This window comes from Macaca fascicularis, chromosome 2 (genome assembly GCF_037993035.2).
Source record: "Macaca fascicularis isolate 582-1 chromosome 2, T2T-MFA8v1.1".
Taxonomy (NCBI): Eukaryota; Metazoa; Chordata; class Mammalia; order Primates; family Cercopithecidae; genus Macaca; species Macaca fascicularis.
Window position 1 is genome coordinate 4900425 of NC_088376.1, and position 19535 is coordinate 4919959.

General features: G+C 46.2%; 1 long non-coding RNA gene across 1 annotated transcript; it reads right to left on the reverse strand.

Annotated features, from left to right (window-relative positions):
- Positions 1-1470: 1470 nt before the first annotated feature.
- Positions 1471-4258, reverse strand: LOC107128773 (uncharacterized). Its single transcript, XR_010584858.2, has 4 exons — positions 4007-4258; positions 3391-3436; positions 2367-3116; positions 1471-1595 (listed from the first exon to the last, which is right to left on the reverse strand). It is a non-coding gene; the product is annotated as an uncharacterized lncRNA (long non-coding RNA).
- Positions 4259-19535: the final 15277 nt, after the last annotated feature.

Sequence of the window (19535 nt, forward strand, 5' to 3'; positions counted from 1 at the left end):
AGTATAATCCTTGACAGTTTTTCAGGATTTTTCCTTGAGAGAGAAATGTCTCCTCTTGATTTTTGATCTTGGAGGAAAATCTTGGACAGTGAACTAGCTGAAAATGTGTAGACGAGAATGTACCTGACAGGAGGCCAGTAGAACCTGAGATACAGGCTGAGAGTGGGCAGGAGAGCGGGGAAAGGGGAGCAGCCTGGGAGGGCCTCGGGAGAAAGAGGAGCATGTGCAGAGTGGGCCCAGGGGAGAGCAGAAAAAAACATAGTGCCAGGCCTGGCCCAGAACAGAGCTTAGGAGTACAGGAAAGCCGCCATGTTCCTTGTGGCTGGGCAGATTTGATCTCTCTGTGCCTCAGTTTCCTCATCTTTAAAATGAGCTTAGAAATAGTACTTAACTCTGTGACACATTTTTTTTTTCCTTTTTGGAGAGAGGGCATCACTCTGTCACCCAGGCAAGAGTGTAGTGGCGTGAACATAGCTCCCTGCAGCCTTGGATTCCTAGGCTCAAGCCATCCTCCCACCTCAGCCTCCCAAGCAGCTGAGAATACAAGTGTGCACCACCATGCCTGGCTAATTTGTGTATTTTTTGTAGAGACAGGATCTCGTTATGTTGTCCAGGCTGGTCTTGAACTTCTGGGTTCAAGCAATCCTCCCGCCTTTACCTTCCAAAGTGTTGAGATTACAGGTGTGAGCTACTGTGCCCAGCTTATGTAGATGAATACCTGTAAGCACCTAGAAAATTACCTGGCAATACGTGTTTGGTAAATAAAAGTGAATGATGGTCAGGCACAGTGGCTCACACCTGTAATCCCAGTACTTCGGAAGGCTGAGGCAGGTGGATCACTTGAGGCCAGGAGTTTGAGACCACCCTGGCCAATATGGTGAAACCCCATCTCGACTAAAAATACAAAAATTAGCCAGGCGTGGTGGCACACACCTGTAGTCCCAGCTGCTCGAGAGGCTGAGGCAAGAGAATCACTTGAACCTGGGAGGCGGAGGTGGCAGTGAGCCGAAATCTTGCCACTGCACTTTGGCCTGGGTGACAGAGCGAGGCTCTGTCTCAAAAAGGTGAATGAGACTTCTGGGTGGAGCCTAAGACAGACGGCACCAAAGTAGGAAATTCTTGCTTAAGAGCACACAAAATGGAGGCCTGGTTTCCCCTCATGGGGGAAAGTGAGCGGCAATGTGGCCTGAAGCCAGCGTTCCAACAGGGCAAATGCTGGGGGTCTGGCTGGGAAGCCAGTTGCCCTTTGTCTCCTTCCCACTGGCCAGTATCTGAAATCAGCTGTGAGAAAGGAACGCAGTACACTAGGAGATAGAAGCAGGCCGCCTTCCTCTTCCATCAGCTCTTCCGGGGCACCAGTCCCCGCTTATTAAGCAGTTTATGTCATTAAGCACAACTCAAACACACCCTGCTGTGTTGATTCCATTCCTGTACTCCACTCCATCTCTTCCCATCCACCTCCATATTTACAAACACACCTCGCCGTGTTGATTCCATTCCTGTATTCTCCACTCCATCTCTTCCCATCCACCTCCATATTTGCTGGAGAGCCACAGGGGAGCTGAGAGCCACGGGACAGTGTAGATAATGAAGATCTATTGCATAAGCAGAAAAAGTTGAATGGAAAATGCCGCTTCCTGTGCCCCCTGGCTGCCCTCACCCGAGCCCTGTCTCCTCCTGTGCTCCCCGGCTGCCCTCACCCGAGCCCTGTCTCCTCCTGTGCTCCCCGGCTGCCCTCACCCGAGCCCGGTCTCCTCCTGTGCTCCCCGGCTGCCCTCACCCGAGCCCTGTCTCCTCCTGTGCTCCCCGGCTGCCCTCACCCGAGCCCTGTCTCCTCCTGTGCTCCCCGGCTGCCCTCACCCGAGCCCTGTCTCCTTTCTATTAGCAGCGTGAGAGGATTCAACGTTATTTTCTCACTCCTTGTGGGAAAAGACATTGATCCAGGTTTAAGTCTTTCTGCATCTGTTCCTTAAGCTAAGAATTGGGTCTCACTCTGGGCTAACTGTTCCTTCAGGTACAAGCTGAACGGCTCCCATTGCCAAGGGGAGCCCCAGACACATTTCTGACACGGCTGACTTCCTTTCTGGGGCCCCTAAAGTCAAGGTTAGTGCCTGCTCTCAAGCCCCTCAGGCCAAGGAGAACTGCCCTGGAAATAAGATGTCTTGAATGGGAACAAAGAGCTCCCTCATGCCCTTGGTTTCTTCATGTTTAAAATGCAGAGCAAAGGAGTACACGAGGTCAAGAGTCTTCTAGTCTGAACCTTCTGTGAAGTGGAAGGACACTAATGGGCCAGACAACTTCTAGATGCAAGGAGGGCTCAGGCCTGGGGGAGGTCAGAAGGGGAGACGTGGAGAGGAACGAGTTACCTGGCCCTCGGCCAGCAGAGTCCTGGGCCAGCCTCACAGCGACTGGAGGTGATTTTGTCACGTTCACTGACCTCTCGCTCTTTCCTCAAGGATGGGTTTGTGTCACGAGTGAAGAGAGACAGGTGAAAAGTTCCCCCTAATTTCTATCACACAGTCCTACAAGCCTCTGTAGGGAGGAGTTTGGAGCCCTGCATTTCCCCCTCGTTGGCCTCCTGCCTGTCTGTCTGTCCTGGACCTTACTGACCAGCTTATCTAAGCTGAATAGAGGTTCAGGGGTGCCATCTGGGTCTTCTCAGCCCAAATATGGGACTTTCAAAATCTCCCCGCACACAAACACACCAGGCTGTGTTGATTCCATTCCTGTACTCTCCACTCCATCTCTTCCCATCCACCTCCATATTTACAAACACACCCTGCTGTGTTGATTCCGTTCCTGTATTCTCCACTCCATCTCTTCCCATCCACCTCCATATTTGCTCTTAGAACGAGAGCCTGTGACCACGTAAGATACTGCATTGCAGTCACCTGGAGTTTGCTTTATAGGAAAAGTAAATGCCCCCTCCCCTTTTCCTCCTAGTCTCTTTGGTTTAGAAGGATGATGTTATCTGAGTAACAGCCTAAAGTAAATGATTAGGAAAAGTGCCCTTCTTGAACCCTGTGGACACCATCTAGCTCTGAGACAGAGATTCAGTTAGAAATGCTGCAGCTGGAAAACAATTCACGCACCATGCCCAGGAAGTGTGTGAAGCTCTGGAAGAAAAGACATGAAGAGTATATTTACAATTGGGGAAGGAAGCATAGCGTGGTACACCTGAATCAGGAGGACTGTGAAGGGTGGCAGTGAGGAGTGAAACCAGAACCTGAGATTGCCACACTTCCTCAGTGTCTGACTCAGTGCTTCTCAAACTGAGCATTTTCAACATCTTTGACAAAATAATTCAGCCACGGAGGGGAGTCTTGCGCACCGTAGGATGTTTAAGCCGGAATTCCTGGCCTCACCCACTACTTGCCAGATGTAACTTACCCCAACCTGCGGCAACCAAACAGGTTTCCACTGTGGGGACTGGTACCTGCACTCCAGAGGGAAGATGAGATTAGCCACTGGCGTGAGGGAAATAAAATATTAGAACTTCTATGTATTTTTATTTGATTACAAAACATAGAATTTAAGTTTTGTTAACATTGATGATGCCCAGAAAGAATCCAAGATATGTCAGTGAGATATCTATAACTTAGGTAGACAGAGAAACCCTCATCTGCTCTATCATTCTGAGCTTAGTACAAGATATTGTAGTTCATATTTGTCCAATTAGGTTGGATTCAGTAATTATTTTAAATGGCAGATGGCCAAGTAACTGTGAAGATTCCGTAAGTCATCTCATGGCAAGGAACTTAGGTACACATTTTTCTCTTACAAAAAAACCCCCACAAATTATTATAACTTTGCTATTCGTTTGGTGATAGGTAGCTGCCAGTAGTACGCTACCTAGCAGATATTTTCAATATACCCAGAAAGAAACTTGTGCTATGGTATTTCTGGCAAATAACCAGAGAGCCTAAAAAGCCCTCCTGAGATAAAATACACAGATATTCTGGATAAAATATTACAGGAATACTTTTAGATTCAGAGTTGAGCTGACCTGAAAGTAAGGGAAGTCACCAGACGCCAAACTGAAGAGGGAGTTTGTGCTGAAGCTATAGCTGTCCTGAGAGCATTTGCCAATCGCTGAAACAAGCTGGAGTTTTAATGGCCCTGCAGGGAACAGAAGACTAGATATTCAGCCTGAATAAGCTGGAAAATTGGAACTGAGACCTCAAATAAAGTAAGAAGCCTGAAGAGCTACAGTCTCAGTAAAAGGCTGTGCTGTCCAGTGGTAAAGGAAGGTGAAAATGAAACTTATCTGCACAAGGAATTAAATTCACACAATTTTGTTGACTGGAAACCCCCGGCGGAAGAGTTAACTTTAAAATGGTCTAGTGTTACACCATTACAGGGCCACCTGGCAGAAGCAAATGCATATTCTTTCTGTAAGGATGCACTCAAAACTCAGACCTTGTGCGTTCCCACGAATAAACCCAGCTGAACTGTCAAAATCCAGCTCACAGTCAAAATGTTTAAACACATGAAAAACCCAGCCACCACCAATAAGAATCAGAAGAAACAACAAACAGCAGAATTAAATTCCCAGTGACTTCATATGTATGAACTACAGAACATAGAATTAAAAATAATTATGTTTTAAGGAAGTAAAAAGAAATGTTTTCAGAAATAAAAGAGGGAATCAAAATACATGAGCAAGGAACAAAATAATCTCAAAAGGACCCAGGCATGTGTAGAAAACAACCAAAAGGAATTGTAAACATGAGAAATCATAATTATTACAATTAAAAACTAAGCGGGTGAGGAAAAACCTAAATGAAACGTGAAGTTAGGCATAGTTGAAGAAAGAATTTGTAAACTGGAAGATAGATCTAAAATATATATATATATATATATATATACACACAGATTTTTTTTTTTTTTAAGAGATGAGGTCTCACTAAGTTGCCCAGGCTTAATTAAGTGCAGTGGCTATTCACATATTCACAGACATGATCATAACACACTACAGCCTCAAACTTCTGGGCTCAAGTAATCCTCCTGTCTCAGCCTCTCAAATAGCTGGTGCTAAAGTCGTGTGCCACCATGCCCAGCTGGTTTTGAAAAACACAGAAAAACAAAGTGCAAAAGAAAAATAATTGTCAATCAAGACTTATAAACTCAACTAAGATATCATTGAAGAAAAAGACTAAAATAAAGACATTTGCAGACAAATAAAAACTGAGAAATTTTGCCATCAACAGATTCTTACTAAAGGAATTTCTAAAAAGAAGTACTTCAGAGGAAGAAAACAAAACTGCCAGAAAGTTCTGAGCTGCAAGAAAGAACAATTTTTACTTAGAATAAGAATTTTCTCATTGCTTCCTAATTATTAGGTTTATATATAAATTTGTGTTACTTTAACCATTTAAATGCAGTGTTAAGATTTGAAAATAAATGTTAGAAGTTAAGGGTCTTTTTTTTTTTTTTTGACATTTATCCATTAAAGGCCTATTAAAATTTAGGCCTTTAAAAAAGGAAGGAAGAAAAGAAGTAAAAATAGAACAAAAAACTGCATGAGGATATCATTAAAAAACAAATGTTTGTGTTAAATAAAAGGCATATGGATTAGGAAGGAAGAAATAAAACTGTCTTCATTTACAAATTACATGATTGTGCATGCAGAAAACATGAGAACTGACAAAACAAACACCTCCTAGAACTAATAAGCAGTTATAGTGAAGTTACAGGACACAAGATTAATATATAAAGGTGAATCACAGCCGGGCGCCGTGGCTCACGCCTATAATCCCGGCACTATGGGAGGCCAAGGCGGGCAGTCAGGAGTTCGAAACCAGCCTGGCCAACATGGTGAAACCCCATCTCTACTAAAAATACAAAAATTAGCTGGGTGTGGTGGTGGGCACCTGTAATCCTAGTTAGTTGGGAGGCTGAGGCAGGAGAATGGTTTGAACCCAGGAGGCAGAGGTTGCAGTGAGCCAAGATCATGCCACTGCACTCCAGCCTAGGCGACAACAGTGAGACTGTCTAAAAAAAAAAAAAAAAAAAGGTGAATCACATTCCTATATACCAACAATAAACAATTGGAACTTGAAGTTAAAAATATAATACATTTATATAATATTAGCACACCTCGAAATGAAATACTTAGGTATAAATCTAACAACATGTGTAAAGACATACAGAAGGAAAACTGTGAAACTCTAATTAAATAAATGGAGAGATTTTTAAATTCATGGATAGGCAGACTCGATATTGTAAGAAGTCAGTTCTTCCCAACGATATCGAAGGAAAACAAAGTCAGAGGACTGACTGCCCAAGTTCAAGGCTTAGCATAAAGCTACAATAATAAAGACAGTCTGGCATTGGCAAAAGAAAGGAAGAATAGACAAATAGATCAATGGAACAGAACAGAGAGCCCAGAAATAGATCTTCATGGATCCCCTGAGCCCCAGAGATCTGAGCTCTAGTGCATTATGCCAACTGGGTGTCCACACTAAGTTCAGCACAAATATGGTGACCTCCAGGTTGCCTAAGGAGGGGTGAACTGGCTCAAGTCAGAAAAAACAAGTCAAAACTCCTGTGCTGATCAGTAGTGGAATCGCACCTGTGAAGAGCCACTATGCTCCAGTCTGGCCAATATAGCAAGACGCTGTCTCCTTACAAAAACAAGGAATAGACCCTAACAAATGTTGTCAACTCATCTTTTGACAAAGGAGCAAAGGCAATACAAAGAAAATACAGTATTTTCAACAAACGGTGCTGGAAAAATTGGACATCCACATGTAAAAAAAAAAAATGATTCTAGGAACAGACTTTATATCCTTCACAAAAAATTAACACAAAATGGATTACAGATCTAAATGTAAAATGCAAAACTACAAAACTCCTGGAAGATAACACAGGAGAAAATCTAGATGGTCCTGAGTTTGGTGATAACTTTTTAGACACCAAAGGCACAACCCATGAAAGAAAGAATTGATAAGGTGGACTTTGTTTGATTAGAAATTTCTGCTTTATAGAAAACATCAAGAAAATGAGGGGGGAAAATCCACAGACAGAGAAAAAAATATTTACAAAAGACATCTGATAAAGGACTGTTTTCCAAAACATGCAAAGAACCATTAAAGCTCAACAATAAGAAAACAAACAGTCCGATTAAAAAATGGGCAAACGACCTGAATGGGCACCTCACCAGAGAAGATACACAGATGGCAAATAAGCATATGAAAAGATGTTCAATATCATGCATCATTAGAGAACTGCAAATTTTAAAAAAGGAACACCACCATCCACCTATTAGAATGACAACCGTCCAAAACACTGACACCACGAAACCCTGGTAAGGCTGTGGAGCAGCGGGAACTGTCACTAATTACTGGCAGTAATACAAAATGGTACAGCCACTTTGTAAGACAATATGGCCCTTTTTTACACAGCTAAATATATCATCCAGCAATTGCATTTCTTGAATTCAAATGAAAACTTATGTTCACACAAAAACCTGCACATGAATGTTTATAGCAAACTTCTTCATAATTGCCAAAACTTGGAAGCAACCAGGATGTCCTTCGACAGGTGAAAGGACAAATAAACTGTGATATACATCAAGACAATGCAATGCTATTATTCAGTGATAAAAATGAGTGAGCTATTAAGGCACAAAAAGGTATGATGGAACTTTTGATGAATATTGCTAGTTGAACAAAGCCAGTCAGAAAAGGCTACATATTGTGTGATCCCACCTATATAACGTTCTGGAAAAGGCAAAGCTATAGAGACAGTGAAAAGATCCATGGTGGCCAAGGATTTGGAGGAGGGAAGGATGAATAAGCAGAGCACAGAGGATTGTTAGGGCAGCAAGACGATTCTGTACCAAACCGTAATGATGGATACAGTGTGCACTTTTCAAACTCGTGGAGCTGACAACATCAAGAGTGAGCTCTAAACTAGGGACTTCAGCTAACAATGATGTATCAATACAGTTCTTCAGCTGTAACAAACTGTACCACACTATGTAAGATGTTAATAAGACAGGGGAGATTGGAACGGGGTATATGGGAAATCTTTACTTTCTGTTCATTTTTTCTGTAAACGTAAAACAGTTCTAGGAAATAAATAATGAATAATAAAAATAAATAAATAAAACTTAACCAGGCATGGTGGCTCACACCTGTAATCCCAGCAATTTGGGAGGCCAAGGCAGGAGGATCACTTGAGGTCAGGAGTTCGAGACCAGCCTGGGCAATATGGTGAAACTTGGTCTCTACTAAAAATACAAAACTTAGCCAGGCATGATGACATGGGCCTGTAATTGCAGCGACTTGGGAGGTTGAGGCAGGAGAATTGTTTGAACCCGGGAGGTGGAGGTTGCAGTGAGCTGAGATCGTGCCACTGCACTCCAGCCTGGGCAACAGAACAAGACCCTATCTCAAAAATAAAAATAAAAAATAAAAAAGATTATACCAAACTATAATAATACATGAGTTTAGCAAGTTTATAATATACAAGATCAACATACAAAACTCAATTGTTAAAAGAAAAAAGAAAAAGAAAAAGAAAAACTGACCATGCATGGTGGTTCATGCCTGTAGTCCCAGCACTTCCAGAGGCCGAGGTGGACAAATTGCTTGAGCACAAGAGTTTGAGACTAGCCTGGGCAACATGCGAAACCCCATCTCTACAGAAAATACAAAAATTACACAGGCGTGGTGGTGGTATATGCCTGTAGTCACAGCTACACAGGAGGTTGAGGTGGGAGGATCACCTGAGCCTGGGGGGTCAAGGCTGCAGTGAGCCAGGACCATGCACTCCAGCCTGGGTGACAGAGCAAGACCCTATCTCAACAACAACAACAAAAATAAAAAGTAAAAAATGAGGCCGGGCGCGGTGGCTCACGCCTGTAATCCCAGCACTTTGGGAGGCTGAGGCAGGCAGATCACGAGGTCAGGAGATCGAGACCATCCTGGCTAACACGGTGAAACCCTGTCTCTACTAAAAATACAAAAAAAAATTAGCTGGGCGTGGTGGCAGGTGCCTGTAGTCCCAGCTACTGGGGAGGCTGAGGCAGGAGAATGGCGGGAACCCGGGAGGCAGAGCTTGCAGTGAGCCAAGATCACACCACTGCACTCCAGCCTGGGCGACAGAGTGAGACTCCGTCTCAAAAAATAAATAAATAAATAAAATAAAAATAAATAATAAAAAAATAAAAAATGAAAAGAAAAGGAAAGAACAAATCAATTATATTTCTCTATAACAGCCATGAACAATCTGAAAATGTGGTCATTGCTGCCATAATTTACATGCTCAAGAGCCACATGGGACCAGTGGCTGTGCGATGGGAAGGCCCAGATAGAGAACATTCCCATCCTTGCAGAAAGTGCCACTGGACAGCACTGCTCCAGCACAAAACAATGGCTCAGTCTCCTCACCTGAAAAACAGGGACAGTTTCTCTCTCACAGAGTGTGTGACTGTTAAATAAAAAGATGTCTAGGCCGGGCGCAGTGGCTCCTGTAATCCCAACACTTTGGGAGGCCGAGGCGGGTGAATGACCTGAGGTCAGGCGTTTGAGGCCAACCTGAGCAACATGGCAAAACCCCATCTCTACTAAAAATACGAAAATTAGCTGGGCGTGGTGACTGGCGCCTGTAATCCCAGCTAGTCGGGAGGCTGAGATAGGAAAATAGCTTGAACTCGGGAGGTAGAGTTTGCAGTGAGCCGAGATTGCACCATTGCACTCCAGTCTGGGTGACACAGTGAGACTCTGTCCCAAAAAACAAACAAACAAACAAACAAACAAAAACAGGTAAATATTCAGTAAGTGGTGGTATTGTAAGGTACTGTAATAGTAAACAAGAAGTTGTGCCGACCCTCAGGCTGTTGGCTGTTGGCTGTTGGCTGTTGGGAAGCCCCCTGGCCTGGCAAATCTCAGTGCCGCCACTCACTGTTAACTTGGATAATTTCATTCCTTCTCCCTTCGGCCCCAACATCCTTGTCTGGAAAAGACAAGACTTAGATCAGATGCTTGTGCCCAATTCTGACATTCGAAGAGGCTGTTCATCAAAGGATATTTCTCTGATAAATGATTGCAGAAATTTTGTCCCTCTATCTCCCTCACAGAAGAGCCAAATTATGTTAAAATGTAACAGAAAATAACCAGAAGAAATAACTTTCTTCTCATTTCTAGGAAAGGTGCTAGAATTCTTGGTGAAATCTAATAAAGACAAAAATGATTCACTCTTTCAACATATTCAAGAAGGAAAAAAGAAAGTGCAGAAGACAAAGAGGGAAGAAACGTAAATTTCCAGGTCGATTGAACCTGTTTCAGCTGGCGGCTGGGTGGTGGGGCTGGGACACTTGACCTCCATGTATCTTCTGAGCAAAGTGGGAGGGGAGGGGCTTCCCGCCATCTTTGTCATCAGGCAGGCCAAGCCTGGCTAATGGGAACTGTCACCTGGGCCTTTCCAGGTCAGAAACGAAGAACAGCAATTAACTCCTCCAGGAGGCCTGCAGCCTGGAGTAAGCCCGGCCAGGCCAGGTAGCTAAATCATTAGAGACACAGTTCTTTTCAGTGATGAATTGTGCAGGCGCCTGAAACCCACTGCTGGCCATTAATCTGGGCTAATCAGGTTGAAAGCTGGCTTGTTTTATTTAGTAATTAACGGGTTATGTGAAAAACATGATCCATGGCCTGGGGTGCATCTATAGAGCACTGTCCAGGAGGAGAGAATGGGGAACGGCAGGAATTCTCTGGAGAGCCACTCGGGCCTATGCAATTACAGCCATTGGCAAACGCTGAAAAATGACCCTGGGCTTGTATTGACACCCAGGAAAGAAACATTCCTGCCACCAGTGGCAGGAGGAGCCTTGAAGGCCGATAATTGCTCTCTCCCTCCCGCCCCTTGCAGCGGTCTGCTAAGCTCTTCCCGAAGTTGCAGGGATGCACGGTGATTTTGCAGGGGGCACACACACGGCTCCCCGTGGCTGTGGGCAGCCTGTGTTTGAAAGTAGGCTGGATGGAGAGTGGTGCTGTTTGCAAAAATTGGGGTCCCAAAAGAAAGAGAGGGACGGTAAGGGTGGGAGAGATGAATGATTTCCTTCTGAACACCTTGAGATGGAGGTGCTCAGACATGGGCAAGATGGGATGACCAGTTGGCGACCAGATGGATGGATGAATGTGCAGCTCAGGAGCTGAACAAGAGGCTGGGGCTTGAGCTATGAGCACAACAGGGGCCTGTGATGCCCTGGAGAGGGCCAGTGTATGAGGGAGAGTGTATGTGCAGAGTAAAGGAAGGAAGGACACGCTCAGCACCCTGTGGGTGGCCAGGCCACAGATCAGGGCCTATACCCTATACAGTGCTCAGCCTCCTCCTGTGGTCCTGCTGACACTGCTACATGAGCCACAAGACTGAGCCCTGCCTGTTCCACCTGCTAATCAGCCCCAGCATCTCATCTTCCTTCTCCAGGGCCTGCACGCCACACCAGGGGCACCACCGTCTCTGTCGCAGAGTCTGCCACAGATGCAACCTTACAGGTCAGCCCGCTTCCCTTCTTACCACCTTTGCTCTGATCTCCCCCATGGAGCCAGGAGGATCTTCCTAAAACCCTTGAGATGCTCCAGAACAATTTAAAGATAAAATCAAAATTATTAACCAGGTTGACCAGGTCTGGCATGAAGTCAGAACGCTGCCTGCCTCTCCAGCTTCCTGTTGGCTAGCTCCTCCTGCCATCACCCTCAGAGGCACAGCCAATCTAACCTTCACTTGCTTCTTCAAATGTGCCATGTCCACAGATCCACACACATGTGGCCTCCTCTCGGCATCCTCTCTCCTCACTCCCCTCCACATTAGATCCTACTGCGGAAATGTCCTCTCTTCAGGAACACTTGCCTTGCTTCTCAAGCTGGGTTACGAGCCTTCCTCTTGGGAGCTACAGCCCTGTGCTTTCAGGCCACTTGCTACTTTGTGGTCCTTATCAGTTTCCTTCCATCAATCTCCCTCCAAGCTCCATGAAGGCAAGGACCACGTCCACATCTATATTGTTGTTTACTGTTGCGTTTGCAGCTCCTAAAATAGTTCCTGGCACATAGTAGGTGGTCAATAAAACTTGTTGCATGAACGAATGAAAAAGTTCATTGAGTCAGAAAACCTCTTGAAGGGCACTGAATCTCAATCCCACAAATAAGAAAAGTGAACCTGGAGAAGGCTACTAACTTATTGGGTCATAAGGCGAATTAGCGACAGGCCCGAAAGGAAATGTGGGTCTCCGGACACGGCCCAGGGATCTCTCCAGAAAACTACGCTACGTCTCGATTCACATCTGCCACCATTCACATCTTTGAAACATTTATTATTGAAATGTTTTATGGAAGGCCCTTGACCTTTTGATCAATATAAGCAATTGCTTCAGATGAGCAGCCTATTTCTGGAGGTGGGAATATCTGGCATTTCCACATAATATCAATGACCAGAAGAACCAATTTAAGGAACTCCTGAATGTTTGCGTTACGCTCTAGGATTCCTTGGAGGCAGTGTAGTTGAAGGTAGGAGTGAGGGTTTCAGAGTCAGAAAAACCTGGGCTTAAATTCTGGCTCAGTCATTTATTAGTCGTGTAATTTGGGGCAATTTACTAGACCTCCCTGTGCCTTAATTTTTTCATCTCTAAAATGGGGATGATCATAATACTGACCTAGTAAATGATTGTGAAAACAAATGAGACGCTAATAATAGAAGAAAATGTTTATTAAGTACTAGATACTATGCTAAGTGCTTAATATGTCTTATTTCATTTACTCTCTGAACAACATAGTATTCTTATCTCTCCCCCCATTTTAGAGATGAAAAAAGTGTGGCACAGGAGGGTTCAGTAAGCTGCCCAAGGTCACAGTGTCAGGAAGTAGAAGAACCAGAATCGGGACATGGGCCATCTGGCTCTCGTTAAACTCCTGCACTGGCCTGATGTATTTCCTGCGAAGCCCGGGGCTGACCGTGTGTGCCATTGTGTCACCTGGATTGAGTAGCAGCAGCACCAGAAGCAACAGTAGAAGTCACAGTTTGTCAAGGTCTGGGCTTGTAGTAGGTGTTCAATAAATGGCACCTTGTAGGCCTTTTCTTAGCCTAAGGAATCTGCCCAGGAATTTGTTTTCTACCTTTTCTATCCTTTCTGTAAAAGGGACCTGTGAGCCTTTATGAGGAAATCCCAGCAGCAGGATTCCGTTCCTGCGGAGCCACTGAAGGCAAGCTGGCCTTGGAGGAGTCAATGCTCAGCAGAGGCCAGGAGTCCTGGCCCTGGCTGGCTTCCAGGCGGTGAGCTGCCAAGACAAGACATGCCAGGCCCCAAATGGTTTCATCTCCTCTTCAGCCTGAGGCTAGGCCGTGTGCACGCTAACCAGATGGAATACCAAGTCAAAATACCGAAGGAGTGGCTGGTGCAGCCCCTGCGAGAGATACCAGCCCCTGGGAGTCTCTGTTGCCCCAGGACGGGGCACTGGATGTTGGCTGGGAGGCACACCTCAAAAGCAGCCCCCAACCCTCCTAGGCTAGCGTGTCCCAGAGGGGACATTCCAACTTTCTCCAGCCTCCAGGGGAAGCCTATCACCCCTCAGTGATGCACGTTTTTTATTGGCCTTACTCTCCGGCTGAGCAAGGGAGGTAGCAGCCATCACGTCCAACTTGACAGGAGCACCAATGACAGCAGTTCTTGGCAAAATGGGGAGCCACTGCGCCTCAAAGATGGAAGAATGCTTGCTTGGAGACCTCCTGTGAAGGCAGGTGTTGTTACAGCACTAAGGTTGAGAGCCTGAACTCCAGAGGCATCCTCCCCCAGGTTTGAATCCAGGCCCTGCCTCTTACTAGATGTGTGACCTGTGGCTGTTTCTTAACTTCCCTGAGCCTTCATTTTCTCATCTGTATTAGTGGAAATAATAATGATACGTACTTCATAGAGTTCTGTGAGTATCGTACGAGACAACCCACGTAAAGTATGCGGAGTGATGCTAGAGACGTAGTAATTGTTCAGTAAGTGTCAACTACTTATTCTTGTGACTATAACCCCATCATCCAGGGCAGGAATCCTCGTCATGCCTGCTGTGTGGGTAGTGTCTGCTTGGCCACTTTGAGTGATGGAAAACTCACTTTCTTCCAAGGCTGCTGTGCTGTTGCTGGACAACTCTTCTTATTCTGTGGTCCTTCCTACTCTATGCAGCAACAAAAATACACATGAGAAGTCCATACATACTGAAATGAAAATATCCAAGATGCATTAAGTGAAACAGATCAAGCTGCAGAACAATGCATGCATTAAAAAAACAGGATTTGCTCCATTCAGCCATGAGATACCACAGTAACTAATAACAGATATTGGCCACTCTCTGTGGCTGATTGGCTTCTAAGAGGAGTTAGAGGAATTGCTCTCTCAAGGTGGTATTTTAGGCAGCAGGGCAGAGGCTGGGAGGTAACAGAGGCAGGTTTGGGTGAAGACATTTCTGTCGATTAAATCACTTCGCTGGCTGCTAATTTATTCTCAGATACAATCAGTCCTAGAGCTTGACCAAGGGAAAAGCTCACTAGCCTCCCACAGTGGTTTAGATCATTTTTTGAATGAAGTTCAGGATCCAAAATTGATGGGGAGTCTTGAGTTTGTCATTTAAAGATTTCCCTAAACTCTCAAGCGTTGGCTAAGCATTTCCTCTAGAAAACATGATGCATGCGAATCAGGGCCATCTCAGATAATCCTCTTTCATGACACTCCAAGAGTCTGACCTAGTATCTCGTGTTATCCTCGGAAGATGGCCCAGACCCACCCCCTGCACCTGCTCCTACCCAGCCACAGGGGGAACTCCTAGTTCCTCTCTGCAAGCACTGTACCTGGAGAGGTTTGGAAGAGTATTATGTAACCACTCATTAGCATAAGGAGAATGCTTGTGAGAAATACTTGTCTGTTAGCATTGCTTCTGCCAGAGAAATTTCTGTGGGTTGCTGGAAGTCTGCAGATCTGGGCCATGTGACTATGCAAAGCTCTGTGATAGTCATGATTTGATCCAGTCTTACAATGGACCCATATAGTAGGCTTATTTCATCCGCATTTTACAGATGTAGAAACTGAGGCAAGGAGAGTGTGGGAAGCAGCTTGCCTAAGGCCACACAGCTCCATGGTGGCAGCAGTGGGCTTATCCCAAGGTCTCCGGCCGCTCATGGAATGCCCTTTCTGCTTCCACTGGACCCTTAGGAGCTTCCTCATTCCCTTGTGTCTTTGTTCTTGATCCAGTTCTGTTACCTCCTTCAAACATCTACCATGTTTCAATACCACAGGAGAAGAGAAGTCTTGTTTCAGGAAGAGAAAGGTGAAAGACAAGCAGGACAGAGTAAGAAGTGATGAGAAGCCCAACACAGAAGCAGCAGCAAATATAAACACAAGGCTTGTGCTTCCCATGCGAGCCCCAGGTTCTCGGAGCTGGCTCGACGAGTCTGACTCAGAATAAAGCGAACGTCCTCCTGACAACTGTCATTCGGTCACTCTGTTCAAGGTCCAACAGAGGCCTGCTGACAAAGCTCCACGGTGACGGGGACAAAGGAACGGTCAGCACTACCTGGGCCAACGATGCCGAACTGAGGCCACACAGGGGCTGGAGAGCCTGAAGCTGCACTTGGAAGAGGCCAGGGCTGCAGTGAGATCAGAGGCGAGGTCACGGCCCACCACCATTACGGCGACCTCCTGCAACAACGTCACAAGGCACAGAGGCAGGGGAGAGAGGGACACTGCACAATCCCTTGTGTGCCTCAACCTGGCTCCACTGGCCTGGGCCCCGGCATCTAAGAGAGAGCATTGAGGCGGCTCTGCCCATCTTCTCCTGGCTAATCTGGAGTCCTCTGCAGCCTCAGCCCTGGGTTTCTGCTGGCGAGTGGCTGGTGCCAAGGTGTACAGAAGGTCATGTGGGGGCTGTAGCCTCGGCCTGAGCCAAGAGGCCCCACTGAGGCCCTTCTCTTTTGCTGTGGCTGATGTAGACCCCAGATGCGACCTGCACCTTCTCTGGAGCATTTTTCAAGTGGCCACAGCCCTGGGCGAGCCAGGGAATGGGAAAAGCATTGGCCCATCAAGCTAAGCTTTATAACTGAAAACATTTGTACAGTGGACACCCTGAGTCTGAAGTAAGGGAAGGGAATCTTTCACAAGACACACTCTTCCTGTGCTCAGAATATGAAGGAAAAGAGGTTTACAATCTCTTCGTCTTCCAAGCTGGCCTTCCTTCAGGGCTTTCGTTTCTGTATCTGTAAGACAAAGGACTGAAGGAACTTTCACCTGTCTTCACTCTGTTCCGTGACTGTAAACCCCACACCGTAACTTCCTGTAGCCCCAGATGCAGTAGCTCCAGGTGGGCACACCTGAAATTTTATCCAAGAGGCCCCTGCTTAAGAGAGCACCTCAGCATCAAAACCAAGAAAATCCTGTTTTTCTCTGACAGCCTCAGGGTGTGTCCTTATGACCCCGAAATTCAGCTGCACTCAGTTACCTGGTTAATACGATAACTTAGGTAAGAGCTCCTGCAACTTTCCTTTCATTCAGCTACAGCTTTGGCCTGGACCACTCCACAGATTCCTCTGAAAGTACCTATTTTAGGCCCTGGTGTCAGATTCTACCTGTTTTCCAGATTCCAGCAGCTGAGGGATGTCTTTTAAAGAGATTTTCAAAAACTTTTTAAAATACATGAGATGAGGCAATGTGAGCAGGTACACACACCCATACATATTTGTTCAGTAAGCTGGGCTTATATACCCTGTGCTGGGTACCAGGGGAACAGTCTCGTGGGGGTGCGGACAAGACAAGCAAATAGAAGTGACTTCAGGGACCGATAACGTGGACATGCCCCGTGCCTGGATCGTTTGGGCATTTGGCATCACATTTGATCACAGGAGATACGGGCTGAAGATAGAAAACTCACATCCCTCATTCACAGAGCTGGGGGAGGTCACAGAGACCCGGCTGCTGACCCGATGGCCCCTCACTCACTGGTCTGATCACGTGCGGCTCCCTGGGGACCCCATTGTCTGCACGGATGAGCTGGGGTTCATTTGGGAAACGCGTCCCTGGGAATGGAAAGGGAGATTTCAACCGTGGAGTTGGACTTTTGTGTTAATACAACTGTGTTTTGTTTGGGGGTTTTGTCTTTTTTCAAATAACACCACACAGAGAACCCTAAGAAAGTCCCCAGGCTGCACAGACAGACGCAGCGCTTCTTTTTATTCCATCAGTCAGGGGAAAAAAGGAAAAAAAGAGAAAAGAAAGAGAAGAAAGGAAAAGAAGCCCCCGAAAGCCCCTCCCGTGTCCTTCCCATCAGCCACGTGGGTTTGCACAATTAAATCTCAATAGCTCCTTCCAGGGCTTTGTGGGGGCTGTGGGCCCCGTGAGGACGGGCACTCTCCTGGCTTTCCTCTCCACACGCCGCTGGGCGATCTCTCCCCGACAGCTCCTTCCGGCCTACACTTAGCCACACGGACTCCTCGCAAGGGTGGGTTGTGTCCCCAGGGCCAGGGAGCCCCATGGCAGGCGGCAAGCAGCCCAGGCTCCAGTGGCAAACAGCTACCCACCCAAAAAGCGTGCAGAGGAAGCTGGCTGCTGGCTCCCCGCCTTGTCAGTAGCTGCAGAGAACGCTCACTGCAATGTTAGGTCGGTTTATAGCAGTAGCAAGGGAATTGTGTTTTTAAAATTAAAGATCTATCATAGATCATGTACATTTGGCATCATCTAGTATTTTCTGTTTTAAAAAATTATAAATTTTCAATTTAATAATCAAATTAAGAGCATGGAGCTTAATAAAAGATGCATCTCTTAAATCTGAAGCTATAGTATCAAATAAATAGGCCTCAGCCCCAGTCGGTAAAGAAAGAGGAGAATTCAGGTAAGTAGAAGAAGAGCAAGGGGATTCTCTGGAATGAGAAGCCCCTTCCATTTCTCCCTCCACTTCCATCTATCCTCTTACCAGAGCATCCTGTTCTTTCCTTTGCTCATTCTGTTCCCTTTCCATGAATCCATGGCTCCCTCCCTCAGGATCTCTCAAATCCCAGTGCCTCCACAGAGCACCTTTTGATTCTGTCCCCACTAGCTCTGAGGGTAACCCCTGCATCCCCATAGCCCTTGTGAATATCTACCTATATCATTTTTTGTACCTTAGCTTTTAGCATAAAAGTGTTTTGCAAATCTGGTAAATACACTAAATTGCTCCTTGAAGCCAGGGATGGTATCTGGAGCTCCCCTGCTGCCCCCTACAATCACTGGCCTGATGGTACAATTCCCTGAGTTGAGCTGCAGGGCATAGCATGTGAGGCTGAGTCTCTGGGCAGGTGAAGGCAGGCTGAGTCTCTGGCTAGCTGCCACCCCTGCATCCACCAGGACATTGGCCATGCTGACTGGAAGTTTCCTCTACCACTTTTTCCAACAAATATGTATTTGTCACACGAATCTCCTCAATAAAACATAACTCATTTGATCTTAGAGTTGCGTATGTGTTGGTGGGGAGTGAAGGGACATGGGATGTGAACACGCAGGTCTGAAATCTGCATTTCACCTGGGTCATTTATTCATTTGCATTTGTCACTTTGCTCCTTTAATACTATTTCCTCATCTGTAAAATGGGAATGATAATAATGGCACCACCCTGCCCTCTGTCCTGAGTGAGTTGAGGTCTGAGTGTCTGTGAAGAGCACTGTGTAAACATACGGGAATCAACAGTTGATGGGAATCAACGATTGATGGGAATCAACGATTGATGGGAATCAACGACTGATGGGAATCAACAACTGATGGGAATCAACGATTGCTAAGCAAGTACCCCTGGGCTGGGAAGCGCCATTCCTTAAGTCATTACTGTCAATAGTTAGAAACTGAGTTGACGATTCACAGAGTAAGACTGATTTTTTAAAGTATATACAATTGTGGTCTTCCTGGTGCTAGAAGTGGGGCTGGGGTTCCATGGAGGAGGTGGGAAGGACATTCAGAAAGTGAGCTGTGCAAGTCTGCATATGAAGTGGCAACTGGATTTCCTGAAGTCAAGGGGATATGGTGCAGGGGATGAGTGCGGGCCACAAGTGGGAGGTCGGTTTGGAAACTGGCAGACTGGGCTGTACTGCAGAGGTCTGCAACATGTAAGTGGAGCCTTTGAAGATTTTGAGCAAAGAAGTGAGATGTTGAGATCTTTGAGTTCAGGAAGCATGGCTGGGCACACTCAATGGGGAAGGGAGACGTTGGGGACAGAGCAGCCCATGGGCAGGTGACTGTAGTCACTCAGTGGGGCCGTGGACTGGGCTGTGGCAACAGTGAACAGAGGGCAGGCTCACACCCGTGCTGCAGGAAGGAGCCTTTGGAGGTGACTGACTGCCTGGGATGAGGGTATGGGATGGAGAGGGAGCAGCACCCACCACACCAAGGCCGGAACAGGTGCCTCCTCTGTTATCCCAGGGCACCCTTGTCAGGGCGTGCATCATAGCAGCCTGAAACTTGTCTCCCATCCTGTACTGTACATAACATAGCAACATTATACCCCATGGCAGGTGCTAAGAAATATGTGTTGAATGAA